Source organism: Bubalus bubalis, chromosome X (genome assembly GCF_019923935.1).
Source record: "Bubalus bubalis isolate 160015118507 breed Murrah chromosome X, NDDB_SH_1, whole genome shotgun sequence".
NCBI lineage: Eukaryota > Metazoa > Chordata > Mammalia > Artiodactyla > Bovidae > Bubalus > Bubalus bubalis.
Genome location: NC_059181.1, coordinates 138,091,085 through 138,105,079, shown reverse-complemented (window position 1 = coordinate 138,105,079; position 13,995 = coordinate 138,091,085). Strand labels below are relative to the sequence as shown.

Here is a 13,995-nt window from a genome sequence, read left to right as displayed (position 1 = left end):
ATATGATTCCATTTATATAGCATTCTTGAAACTACAAAATTATCAAAATGGAGAACAGATTGGTGGTTGCTAGGTGTCAACAAAGGAGGTAGTAAGAAAGAGAAGAGGGTATGACTCTAAAAGGGAAACATGAGGGATCCTTGTGATGGAAATATTCTGTATCTTGGCCATATCAATGTCAATACCCTGGTTGTTTTCTTGTACTGTAGTTTTGCAAGATACTACCACTGAGAGCAACTGGGTAAAGGATGCCTCTTGTTTTTATATCTGCAAGTGAAACTACAGTTATCTCTAATTAAAAGTTTAATTGAAAAGGAAAAAATAAGGCAAATGAATGGCCAACCAAGGTTCAGGATGCTTAAGTACAGGTGAATTCTCATTCTGAAAAGCTGTGGTTAAAAAAAAAAAAATTGAAACAGACTGTTTTTGCATTGGTGACCTATTCACCCTTTCCTCTCTGGCCATCTTAAAGCATCTACAAATAATTCATCTACGACAAGTTATTTTTTACTGCCTGTCTAACCTTGTTGCAGAGAAAGTGAAGGTATAGGAACTAAACATGATGGTTCCTGGAAATATTCTGTGTATAATTATATGGATCTGCCCCCCAAAGTCAATATTCCTTAGTACACGACCTTGTTCTTTCACCTGTACAGCTTGGACAAAATGAATTCTGTATGACTGTAGAGGTGAGGAGTGTGAGTTTGTAAGGGAGCAAGCATGTGTATGAATGAGCCTAGGTATGCTAAAGCTGGCATGATTAAGGGAGCAGGGACAAGACAGGTGTTAAGGATAGATGAATGTTGCTACATACCTACAGGGAATTTGACATTTTCATTCCAAGACAAATCTTGAAGATGAGGAAAATAGAAGAGTGGGTAAATAAGGTTTGAGAATTCTTATAGAATGTATGGAAATGTTATGCTTCAGTTGTAAGAAGTATTCTGAAAAATTATGTAGCATTGTGATTCTAAAGGTAAAGATTCATTTACCACAGGGCAGGGTACATTATGCCAAGATATTTGGAAGTAATGGCTTTTGCCTGAATAAATATGCTTTGTGCTTCCATAGTTTTCATCTTTTTCAGAGGGTAACCATAGCCAATTGCTTTGCCTAGCTAATAAGTTAGAAATTGTATGCCGTGGGCTGTTTTCTCAGGTCTGAAGTCAATTTGCTGATTGATGTTCCTCATTTTCCCCCATAGGCCCCCAGCCCCAGCTCTCCATCCAGAAAATGGGAATAGTAGGCCAAATTATATTTATTGAACACAGTTAAGCATGAGATCCAGTCAGTCTGGAGAAAGTATTAATGAGCTTGCCAATAAAGTTACAAACTCAAAATACCAGAAATGTAAAACACATTATACACTAATTCAGTTCTTCTTCAGAAGCTGCACAGGACAAAGAGCTTCAAAGAGGAACTGAAGGTTGAATGATGTTCGAGAGTTCCTCATCCTAGGAGGTGACTTAGCCACAAATTGCATCCAAAGTCAAGTACACTATCCATGGACATTATTCCAAGGAAAAGTACAACATTCATGAACAGCATTCCTAGGGAAAGCAAAACATGCATAGATAACATTCTTAAGAAAGATACCACATCCATGAACACCATTCGCAGGAAAAGTACAGCATCCACAGATAGCAATTTGAAACAAAGTACACATCTCTAATGGAAAGTATGGCACTCTAGCTAAAAAGGAATCCAAGTCCTCTTCTCTTTATGGGAATGGCAACTACCCTCAAATGTCTGATATAGGCAGCACTGGAGAAAGATTGAGAATGAACGTTGTTCCTGAATTTGTGTTTTCTATTGTGAGCCTATGAGAGGTAAATAAGTCAATTAGAGAGCAGAGGTTTGCAGCTATTGGTTTGGATTTAGAAATGATTCAAAATCAACAGTTTATCCTCATGGCTTTCTTCTTTCCTTTGTAACTTACAGATGTGACAAAGTTTTGAGGGTGAAAATTATATCATGCAGCCTAATACTAATATGACCCCATATGCTTAGTACTCAGAGATACATGAGCTAAAGACAGGAAGACATAGAGAGAAGCAAAGAGAACATACAGAGTGAGTGAAGGAGCAAGGGGCAGAGAAAGAAAAGAGGGAGGTGCACACAGAGCCAGAGAGAGATCAACATAGAGAGAAAAAGACACTACAAGAGACAAGAAGACAAAAAGCAGACAGAAAGGTAATGAGAGAGAGAAACAGAGAGACAGTGAAAGAGTCAGCCAGACAGAAATATGTTGGAGAAGCAGGGGAGAGAGATAGTGAACAAGAGATGGGGAGTTAGATGGAGAGAATGAGAGACAGACTCAGAGGCTGACAGGCAGAGAGATCAAAAGATGAAGAGAAGCAGGCAAGGAGAGAGAAACAGAAAAAGACCAAAAGATACTGTTACAGAGAGATGGAGAGGCAGATTCAGAAAGAAAAAAAGAATCCGGAGAGCTAGAAACAATGTGCCTGAAACAGAGGCAGAGAGAGACTGACTGAGAAACATACTGGAACACACACATTCAGGGAGACAGTGGCAAAAAGTCCAACACACAGAGAGAAGCAGAGGGAGAGAGACACACCAGGAGAGACAGGGAAAGAGAAAGTGATCAACCAACTGACCGAGACAAATGAACAGAGATCAGAAAGACATGGAGTCAGATGAAAAGTGGAGAGAGAGAGAGAGAGAAAAGAGAGCCAACTAAATGCACAGGCAGAGAGACAGTTAGACTGAGAGATGGCTGAGGAGCAAAGAAAAAAGTGAGAAAGAGGGAGTCAGTGACAGATATAGAGACTGATAGGAGGACAGATCCAGAGAGAAACTGAAAAAGAGAGAGAAGGGGGAGAAAGGGAGAGGAAGCAGAAAGGGAGGGTGAGGGAGGGGGAGAAATAACAAACAAATAGAGACATGACAGAGACAGACTGATAAGAGAAGACCAACAGAAAAGTTGTCAGAAATGAGCAATTGGACAAAAAGACTCAATCTGTCAGAAGGCGTCAGAGAGAAATAAAAAAGAGAGAAAAAAGAGATGGATGTTAACTAGACTTATTGCAGAGATTGTTTCACAATATATACAATTCTATCTTACACCTGAAACAAATTTAGTGTTATATGTTAATTATGTCCCAATTGTAAAACTATATAAATCAAAAGAGAGTGAGAAAGAAACAGAGAAACAGACTGGGAGAAAAGGTTTGCAAAATTTGCAAACCAGATATTTGGTGAGGGTGTAGGTATGTGAAACATGTAAAGAATTCTTACAACTCAGCAACAAAAAGACAACTCAAAAAAAAAATGGGTTAAGGAGTTGAATAGGCATTTCTTCAAAGAAGATGTACAAATGGCCACTAAGCACGTGAAAGAAAATTCAACATCATTAGTCATTAGGGAAATGCAAATCCAAACCACAGGACACTACTTCTCTTCTGGAAGAATCTAAGAAACAGAAAATATCAACTGTTTTTGAGAATGTGGGAATTAAAGACCCTCCTATTCCCAGTTGCTTATGAGGATGTAAAATGGTTCAGCTGCTGTAGAAAAGACTGGTGGTTCCTCAAAAATCTAAACATAGTTACCATATGACCTAATAATACTTTTAATCATAAGAGTATACCCAAGTATATATCCTAAGTACTTCAAATATATATACTCAAGAGAATTGAAAATAGGCACTCAAGAAAATATCTGTGCATGCATGTTCAAAACAGTGATGTTCACAATAATTGACAGAAACAGCCCAAATGTCCATCAGTAGATGAGTGGATAAATTGTGATATATCTCTACAGTGAAATATTATTCAGCCATAAAAAAGAAATGGTATAGGACTTCAGTGTCCAGTTCTGCATCTAAGGAGCTTGGAATTCAATACTCAGTCCTAATAACAAATTAGATGTTTATATCAGTTTTATTCATAGTTGCCAAAACTTGGAAGCAACCACAATGTCCTTCGTGAGATGAATGGATAAATAAAGTGTGGTACATCCAGACAGTGGAATATTATTCAGCACCAAAAAGAAATGGGTTATCAAACCATGAAAAGACATAGAGGAACCTTACACACATGTTACTAAGTGAAAGAAGCAAATCAGAAAAAGCGACATACTGTATGATGCCAACTATAGACATTCCAGAAAAAGGCAAAACTATGATGGTAAAAAGAGTGGTTCCCTGGAGCTGGGAAGGAGAGATAAATAGGCAGAGCACAGAGATTTTTAGGGCAAAGACAATTCTCTGTTGACATCATAATGACGGAAACATGTCATTCTACATTTCTCCAAACCAATAGAATGTACAACACCAAGAGTGAACCCTAACGTGTACTGCAGACTTTGGATGATTGTAATGTGTCAATGTAGGGTCATCAATTGTAACAAATCAAACCACTCTGATTATACAATTTTGACAGGGGATGTTGATAATGGGGGAGGCTATACATGTATGAAGATAAGGACTATATGGAGGTCTCTCTATCTTCCTGTCACTTTTGCTGTGAACCTTAAACTTGTCTAAAAAATTTTTCAATTTTAATGTGAAATAGATTGCCAGTCCAGGTTTGATGCATGATACAGGGTGCTCAGGCCTGGTGCACTGGGATGACCCTGAGGAATGGGATGGGGAGGGAGGTGGGAGGGAGGTTCAGGATGGGGAACACATGTACACCCATAGCTGATTCATGTCAATGTATGGCAAAAACCACTACAATATTGTAAAGTAATTAGCCTCCAATTAAAATTAATTAATTAATTAATTGGCCTTATGATCCAGCAATCCCACTGCTGGGCATACACACTGAGGAAACCAGAAGGGAAAGAGACACGTGTACCCCAATGTTCATCACAGCACTGTTTATAATAGCCAGGACATGGAATCAACCTAGATGTCCATCAGCAGATGAATGGATAAGAAAGCTGTGGTACATATACACAATGGAGTATTACTCAGCCATTAAAAAGAATACATTTGAATCAGTTCTAATGAGGTGGATGAAACTGGAGCCTATTATACAGAGTGAAGTAAGCCAGAAAGAAAAACACCAATACAGTATACTAATGCATATATATGGAATTTAGAAAGATGGTAACAATAACCCTGTGTACGAGACAGCAAAAGAGACACTGATGTATAGAACAGTCTTATGGACTCTGTGGGAGAGGGAGAGGGTGGGAAGATTTGGGAGAATGGCATTGAAACATGTAAAATATCATGTATGAAACGAGTTGCCAGTCCAGGTTCGATGCACGATACTGGATGCTTGGGGCTGGTGCACTGGGATGACCCAGAGGGATGGAATGGGGAGGGAGGAGGGACGAGGGTTCAGGATGGGGAACACATGTATACTTGTGGCAGATTCATTTTGATATTTGGCAAAACTAATACAATTATGTAAAGTTTAAAAATAAAATAAAATTAAAAAAAAAAAACAAAAAAAATAAAATAAAATAAAATAAACACTGTATGAGAAGCACTGGAAAAAAAATTAAAAAAATAAAATTAATTAATTAATTTTTAAAAAATAAAAAGGGAAAAAGAAGGGGAAAAATAAATGTAATACATGCTACAAAATGATGAACCTCGAAAACATTATGCTGCATGTAAAAAGCCAGACTCACAATTTCACAGATTATATGATTCCATTTATATGTCATATCCAGAATAAGAAATCTAAAGAGACAGAAAGTAGATGGGTGGTTGCCAGGGGCTAGGGAGGGAGAAATGGGGAGCAACTGCTTAATGAGTCCTGGCTCTCCTTTAGGGAATAATGCAGATATTTGGGGACTAGATAGAGGTGGTGATTGTACAACATTATGAATGTATTAAATGCTACTGAACTGTTTGCTTAAAAAATGGTTAATTTTTATGTTATGTGAATCTCACCTCAGGAAAGAGATAGAGAGAAAGAGACAGAGAGAGAAGAAAAAATGGGACATAGAAAGAGGAGACACAGAGAGAAAGACAGACAATGATAGACAAGGTGACAGAGAGATGGAAGATAACATGAGAGAGAACCAGGCAGACAGACAGACCGCTAGAGGGAAAGGTAGACACAGGCAGATAGTCAGATAACAGATAGACAGACACACAGACAGGAAGGCAGGCAGAGAGAAGGAGATGGACAGATGGAGTGAGATAATAACAGAAACAGAGAGGCATAAATAGTCTAAAGACTGAGAGATAAAAAGACAGTACAGGTAGACACGGGGGAAGGGGATGCAGAGGGGGACTAATGTGAAGTGACACAAAGCACAGGATGCAGTCAGAGGGACACGGGCACTGAGAGAAAGCGGGAGAGAAAAGAAAACGAATGGAGACAGACAGAGGGAAAGAATAAACCAAGACTGTTCTATACATCAGTGTCTCTTTTGCTGTCTCATACACAGGGTTATTGTTACCATCTTTCTAAATTCCATATATATGCGTTAGTATACTGTATTGGTGTTTTTCTTTCTGGCTTACTTCACTCTGTATAATAGGTCAGTCTTATGGACTCTGTGAGAGAGGGAGAGGGTGGGAAGATTTGGGAGAATGGCATTGAAACATGTAAAATATCATGTATGAAACGAGTTGCCAGTCCAGGTTCGATGCACGATACTGGATGCTTGGGGCTGGTGCACTGGGACGACCCAAAGGGATGGAATGGGGAGGGAGGAGGGAGGGGGGTTTGGGATGGGGAACACATGTATACCTGTGGCGGATTCATTTTGATATTTGGCAAAACTAATACAGTTATGTAAAGTTTAAAAATAAAATAAAATTAAAATAAATAAATAAAATAATAATAATAAAAAAAATAGCAACCCCAAATTGGAAATCTCTCAAATATCCAACTATAAGAAAATAGTTTTGCAAACTCAATACATCAACAAATAAAACTTATGTTAACTGTTAAAAAATAAAAAAAAAAAAAAAAAAAGAATAAACCAAGAGACAGATGAGGAGGCAGAAAGACTATTAAGAAGGGAGAGACAGTGATAGACAAGCAGAGACAGAGAACAGACTGACAGAGAGACAGACAGACAGAGATTGGCAGAGACAGTGTATCATAGATCAAAAGACAAGAAATGAAGGAACTGAGAGAGAAACGGCAGCAAAAAGGGGTGGAGAGTCAGATACAGAGGGAGGAAGAGAGAATGAGAGAAAAGGAGAGAAAGAGAGTCAGTTTGACAAACAGAAGTTGAAACTGATATGAATACATGCAGACAAAGAAACAAGCAGGCAGAAGCAAGCTAATGGAGAGACAGGCTGATAGACTGGGTAGATAGCCAGAGCACAGACAGACAGACAGACAGGTATAGAAAGAAACTGACAAGAGAGAAATAGAAATAGAGATAGACAGAGATAGAATGATGAAGAACTGACAGAGACAAAGAAGCAAATGAACAGAAAGAAAGAGGCACCGAGTGGCTGAGAAACTAAGAAACAGGAAGCCATACAGCACCATAGTCACACCAAAGGACAGAGGGACAGACCGAGGACCAGAAATGAGCAATTAAACAGAGACAGATATTCAAACAAAAAGCGAAAGAGAGGGTCAGGGGTCATTGGTAAGAGACAGAGAAAGAATAGAAGGCAGGCTGACAAACCCAGAAATAGACCAATCAAGGGACAAAGTGAGATGCAGACAGGCACAGAGAGGGAAGGATGGAGAGAGAGCAAGAGAAGAGAGATTGAGAGAAAGAATGCAGGATGGAGACCGACAGTTAGAACTACAGTCTGTCTAAAGACATATCTAAAGACATACAGTCTAAAGACATATCAACAGACAGACAGAACCTGAGGGAGAGACGTACAGAGAGGAAGCAAGAAGGTAGACAGAGCATCAAGACACAGGGATAGACAGGAAGAGAAAAAGAGACAAGGAAAGACTGGGAAACTAATAGAGAAACAGCCAGGGAGGCAGAGACAGAACAACAACAACCAAAAAAAAACAGAAAAACAGACAAGAGACAAAAATACAGGCATAAAAAGCAAATTGCAGAATAAACAGAGGCACCCTTTCACACCTCACCCCAACACTCCCCACCATCACCACTAGACACCTTTCATTGTTTAGCCTTAGATAGCGGACAACAGGGAGGAATTTTCACAAGGTGCCTGGAACATGGCAGAGATTTGTGGGAAGGTTCAAATCATACTGGGAAGGAGATGGAGTCTGAACTTCTTTGCCTTTGGAAATATCCCAGGGCCCACGTGCTATTAGGTAGGAGAATACTTGCCCCATGTCAATACCGTGAGCATTTGTTCTTTGTCAACACTGTAGGGTTTGGGTTGTTGTTATTTTTGTTTTTAAGCAGATACATGAAATCTCTCAGAAATCCATTGTTTGCAGATTTCCCATCATGCTTCCTTCTTCCCTGGAGAAAAATGCTTTGTTTCTTTGATAAAGCAAACTTATCACTTTTCTCTTTACAGTTTTCTATTGAGTGTCTTGTTTTCATAGTTTAGAATTCATATAGCTCTCAGGCAAGTTTCTTTAAGATGTTTCTATTTAATATTCAGCTGCAGCACCAAGGAGTTTAACATTATTTTCTTTTTTTTTTTTTAATGGAGAATCTAGGGGAAGCTTCTCTTCTTCCTGTAAGCATTTCACCTTAAGTGTCTTCAAAGGACTTCTGGCTTTTTCTTAATTATGACTGGCATCTGATATTTGCTGCCCCCAACTGTATAAACAATGTGCAGATAAATAAGGTGGATTCCATAAGTGGGCTTTTTGTTGCTCCTAAATCTCAGGTGATTTTAGTCAGCCCAGTGCCTGCCCAGAAACTGAAAGCTATGGAAAGTGAGCAAAATGCTAAGAACCAGCTTAGCCTTCCTCCTAAAATCCCTGGACATTTGTCAGTTGGCCTGAGGAAACTAGAGAGTGAGAGTGGGAGGGTGTCTGCATGGTTTGTGCTTTGCTAAGATGGAGTACAGGGGACAGAAATGGTCTAGTCCACTGGAAAGTTCCCCAGCCACTCACCCTATAGAGAGATGAACAGGAAGGTCCATCCTCCCGGGCATCAGGCATCTGTTTGCAGGAGAAAAATATCACACAGCGTGTGATTAAGATCCAAGTCAGAATGTTGTCTAGTGTAACTGTATCCACACTTACCTGGGGAAAAGATAGGTTTTTTCCTCTCATTCTTTATGTAATTACTGGATTTTTAGAATTAAGCAGACTCTAAGATCATGCAGGGGCTCCCAGGTGGTGCAGTGGTAAAGAATCCACCTGCCCATGCAGGAGATGCAAGAGACATAGGTTCAATCCCTGGGTTGGAAAGATTCCCTAGAGGAGGAAATGGCAACCCACTCCAGTATTCTTGCCTGGAGAATCCCATGGACAGAGGAGCCTGGCGGGCTACAGTCCATGGGGTCACAAAGAGTCAAACATGACTGAAGTTATTTAGTGCACATGCACACAAGATCATGCAGTCCATAAGTCCCACTTATAATCAAGGAAATGAAGGAAGAGTGGTAACTGGAGTGGGTTGCCATTTCCTTCTCCAGGAAATCTTCCCTACCCAGGGATTGAACCCGGGTCTCCCGCATTGTAGGCAGACGCTTTACTGTCTGAGCCACCAGGGAAGTCTAGTAAGTAGGGAGTTTAGGATCAAAGATAGGCAGTCAACAAAGAGGTTAGACATCAGGCTAACCTGGGCTTTGTGTATCCTGTTATATACAGCAAATGTTTGACGTCTCTGTGTTTCATGAAAAGTGGCAAAGATGATAGACTTATAGGGTGGTTATGAAGAAATAAATGACATAATGTAAGTAAGAAGTAATGTGCTTCCCACACTATCTGGCACATGCCTGTGTGTGTGCTTAGTCGCTTGGTTGTGTCCAGCTCTTTGCGACCCCATGGACTGTAGCCCACAAGGCTCCTCTGTCCATGGGATTTCCCAGACAAGAATACTGGAGTGGGTTGTCATTCCCTTCTCCAGGGCATCTTCCTGACCCAGGGATTGAACATGGGTCTCCTGCATTTCAGGCAGATTATCATCTGAGCTACCAGGAAAGCATCTGGCACATAACAGATGCTTAATATGTTAGTTCCTATTATTAACTCAGAAGGAAGTGACTCAATAGAATTCTGGCCTCTTGATTCCTGGTCCAGTTTTCTTTGAAAACTGAAACGTACAGAGTGCCCACCAGATGTGTAGCAATGTACTTAATATGCACTCTGCCTTTGCAGCACCAACTATGCCCTTTGTTGGTGTTATTCTGAATTTTCACAACTTTGAGGGAAACAAGAGCCTAATGAGCATTTTTCTCTAACTACATCACTTCACATTTGCTTCTAATCTTTGGTTATTGTCTATAGGCCTTCTTAAACAGAGGCTACAGCCTGAGTTAGAATCTGAATTGTCCACAAGCCTCCACATGTTGAATAAATACATCTGTCCAAAGACACTGAAGATCCAAAACTCAATCAGAACCACATCCCCAGATTGGGGACTTGGTAGATCTGAGTAATACTCCAAGTCTGGTATACACTGATGCAGATCTCTATTATTGGAAGACACGTAGGATGGGGAACCATTCGTCTGCTGGTTGAGCCTAATTGCAATGTGCAAAGAGCTGGCTCAGCAGAGGAGCTCTTTGAAAAGCCCTGCTTCAGGGGCACTAGGCCCACAGCTCAGAGCTGCTTTGTGTCTCAAAACAGGTCATCTCTGCACAGTATCTGGAGCCACCTGAGGGGTGAAACTCCAAAGTAAATTCATGGAGATAGTGATCAATATTCTGCTGAAACCAGGGGGCACTTGGGCTCTTTTTATCTGTATGGACTATTACAAAGTTGAACAGAGGAATTAAATTCTGAAAATAAGTTGAATCTCTTGGTATTAAGCCGAGAATTGATTCCAGTTTCTTTTATGTTTCAGCCTTTTTCATTTGAAAGGCCATTGCCTATATAAATAGGTTTAGGGGAGTTCAAACTTTCTGCCAAGTGCTAATTGCTGTCTTAGGTGTATTGGAAGAAAATAGAAACTTTATAGACTTGTCTCCTGTCTGCTAGGAGAGTACAATCTAAGGCCACATGTAACTTACAAGGCCTTCATTTCGAATACATGTTTAAGTTGTGATTCATGGATATTTTTTGATAACTTAACTTTGTTGCCTCCCTAGCCAAGTAAAATGCCTCAAATCACCCTTCCACCCAAACCCAAAAGCTTGAGTTTGATGGTACTAGTTATCTACAGCCATACTATCCTAAATGTGCTCCATCTTATCTGATGGTACTTGCTGCCATCATCAAATAACTTTGATTGACCCCATGGCACCAGTCTCCTTCATATTGCAGTTAATATTTAAGAGTGGAAGATAAATATGTGTGGCATTCTTGCTACATATTTTCTGTCACCAGCCTATGTCACATTTGAATAGCGTTTTAACTGGCCTCCTAGCCTCCAAGTGTTTGGCCATCTCTGGCTTGCACACAGCTGCCCCATTGTGATCAAGAGAGAACACCCTCATAGGAACCCTCATTCTGGCTGCACCAGTGCCTGCCCCTTATGGACACAAACACCCAGTTTGACACTGAGGATAAGGGACAGAATGTAATCATCTTCCCCATTCTCCCTTGAATAGACCCTAGTCTTGCTTTCAAACTCCTCATCAGCTAGTTGGAAATGGGCTTTCTTTGTGCTTGGAGACCAGCTTAATTCTTCTCTCCCCTTGTGGTAGGCAGTTTTGGCAATGAGAAATCCTTCTTGGAGGGAAATGGGGATCTCAGATTCATATCAAGTTGGAAATGATGGTGGAGCTATTACAAGCAGTGCTAATCAAGGCAGGAATAAATCTGGCCTCTGGTAGACACAAAGAACTGGTTTGCAGCTGTTACATTACTGTCCTCAGTAACTAAAACATGGAGGGCATCTTGCTGCTGCTGCTGCTAAGTCGCTTCAGTCGTGTCCGACTCTGTGTGACCCCATAGACGGAAGCCCACCAGGCTCCCATGCCCCTGGGATTCTCCAGGCAAGAACACTGGAGTGGGTTGCCATTTCCTTCTCCAATGCATGAAAGTGGAAAGTGAAAAGGAAGTCGCTCAGTCGTGTCCGACTCTTAGCGACCCCATGGACTACAGCCTACCAGGCTCCTCCATCCATGGGATTTTCCAGGCAAGAGTACTGGAGTGGGGTGCCATTGCCTTCTCCAGGAGGGCATCTTAACAAAACATAAAACAAAAAGCAAGATCCCAAAACTCTGCTCAACATTATATGGCAGCCTGGATGGGAGGAAAGTTCGGGAGAGAATGGATACATGTATATGTATGGCTGAGTCCTGTTGCTGTCCACCTGAAACTCTCACAACATTGTTAATCGGCTATATGCGAATATCAAATTAAAAGTTTAAAAAAAGTAAACAAAAGCAAGCTCCCAATATAAAAAAATATGAGGCTGTGCGTTTATGAGAACTCTTGTGTTGGCAGCGAAGCAGTTACACTTTAGTCCACTAGGGAAATAAAGCTGTCAGACTATGGATATGGCTTAAGTTCATGATTTTGTGATTGTTCCTGCAGTGTCCTGTCTGGATGGGAAAAATGGTGAGTACAAACAGCGTCTGATGGCAAGCCCATTGACTCTCATTAACGGGAAGCTTAAGAGGAATACGTAAGCTGGGAAATGCACTGGACTTTCACCAATTGCTTGAATTGTCACAGTAGCAATTTCTCTTCACGCCACTGATGGCTTCTCGGAAGTGAGAACTTGTGATCTGTTTGACTCAGGGATTATAATTCATCACAAGCTGTGGAGAACAAATGACAGATTCTGGAAAGGGGCTTAAAGTTGGAGCAGGCCAACCAAATCTTCTTTCCTGGCATTCTTCAGTACTTCATTGTCATCTTTTTTTCTCTAGTCTTTAAATCCTTACTTTAGATCCAGTTGAACTCAGGACTTTCTCGAAACTGAATTCATTTATACTAATTCAGGAAGGAGGGTGAGCATGAAGCTCCATCGAAAAGATGACTACTTTGGCAACAGTAGATCTTAGGCTGGTCAGGAAATTCACTGCATTGCTTTAAAGCTTCATTAATGGCACCTTTCAACTGGGAGCTCACCCGTGGAGGAAACTTGGTCCTTCTTCTTCCTCTCAATCTTCATACAGTAGCCAGTGCAGCGTTCTGCATACAGTGAATAAACAATAAGTGATATCACATGGACTGTTTGGTCTCCCGTGTTTCTCATCTCTCAGCAATTTAGAATCTAGATCACAGAAAATAGAGGAGCACATTTTACTATGTCATCTTTCTCTAGTAGTTCAAGTACATTCTTCTGATCTTTATATCAAGCTTATAGAACAAGCCAGGAGTCCCCAAATTGCTCCCCATCTGTGCTAAAGTACCAAAGTTTCTGTCTTAATGTAATGTTTTTCAAGACAGGAATCATCTGAATCTAGATAGTTGTTTATCCATGATAGTTGTTACCATTTGTGCTATACTTTATGTATTTTAAGAGCTCCAAATTAACAGAGGAAAGAAAAGAGAAGGAAGTCCTAATTTAGCATAGTAAACAATATGAAGTTAAAAATACATGGGTTCAAATCCTGGCACTTACAGTATGTCCTAACTGTGTGATCTTGGATTATTTGCTTCTCTTTGAAATTCTCATTTCCTCTGCTTTAAAAGAGAAATAATATCTCCATTCCTATCTTGTAAGGTTGTTCTAAAGATTAAATAAGGTAATACACTGAAATCCTCTAGCACAGTGATGGACACAAAATCGAAGTTGCTGCTGCTGCTGCTGCTAAGTCGCTTCAGTCGTGTCCAATTCTGTGTGACCCCATAGATGGCAGCCCACCAGGCTCCCCCATCCCTGGGATTCTCCAGGCAAGAACACTAGAGTGGGTTGCCATTTCCTTCTCCAATGCATGAAAGTGAAAAGTGAAAGTGAAGTCGCTCAGTCGTGTCTGACTCTTAGCGACCCCATGGACTGTAGGCTACCAGGTTCCTCCATCCATGGGATTTTCCAGGCAAGAGTACTGGAGTGGGGTGCCATTGCCTTCTCCCAAAATTGAAGTTAGGG

General features: G+C 40.6%; 1 protein-coding gene across 12 annotated transcripts in view; it reads left to right on the top strand.

The window, feature by feature from the left end:
- Positions 1–13,995, top strand: part of ENOX2 (ecto-NOX disulfide-thiol exchanger 2) — a 291,413-nt gene that overhangs the window by 145,751 nt on the left and 131,667 nt on the right. The window lies entirely within an intron of this gene.